General features: G+C 41.9%; 1 protein-coding gene across 1 annotated transcript in view; it reads right to left on the minus strand.

The window, feature by feature from the left end:
* LOC119589134 (neprilysin-1-like) overlaps window positions 1-540 on the minus strand; it is a 29,203-nt gene that overhangs the window by 28,519 nt on the left and 144 nt on the right.

The raw sequence follows: 540 nt of genomic DNA on the forward strand, positions 1-540 counted from the left end.
TGTTCATGCAGATAAGCTCGCATTTATTTACATAAGTGAATACAGAGCTACAAATATATGTATTATATTCTTCTATTCTCTTCACAAAAATGGACGGAAATAAACTGAGAGATATATAAAGAAAGCATGACAAAAGCAAATGCAGCAACGTGACGTAGAAGGGTGGGAACGAAGCAGATCCCACCATCTCGTCAGGAGGCCAAACAACAGGCCTTTGTGACTGCACAACAGCGTCCTTGGGCACTGGTGGCAGAGGAAGCGGAGAGTATTTATGTCAAGGCATAAAACGGACCGGAAACTAGGCTATGAATACGATAATGAAGGGGTTACTACTAATGGGAACACTATGTAAATGCAGATTACTTCTCTTAATCCGCTGTGCAAAACGTGAAGAGATCACCTCGACGCATTGCGCGCAGGAAGTCAAGAACACGTTTTGTTTAGTTAATGCAGGTGATTAGGGGAAAGAGAAATAACTGTCTACATTTAAGGATAGTGGACATACAGAGAGACACAAAGGAGATACAGAAAAGGGTTCGG

The sequence above is a fragment of the Penaeus monodon genome, chromosome 25 (assembly GCF_015228065.2).
Source record: "Penaeus monodon isolate SGIC_2016 chromosome 25, NSTDA_Pmon_1, whole genome shotgun sequence".
Taxonomy (NCBI): Eukaryota; Metazoa; Arthropoda; class Malacostraca; order Decapoda; family Penaeidae; genus Penaeus; species Penaeus monodon.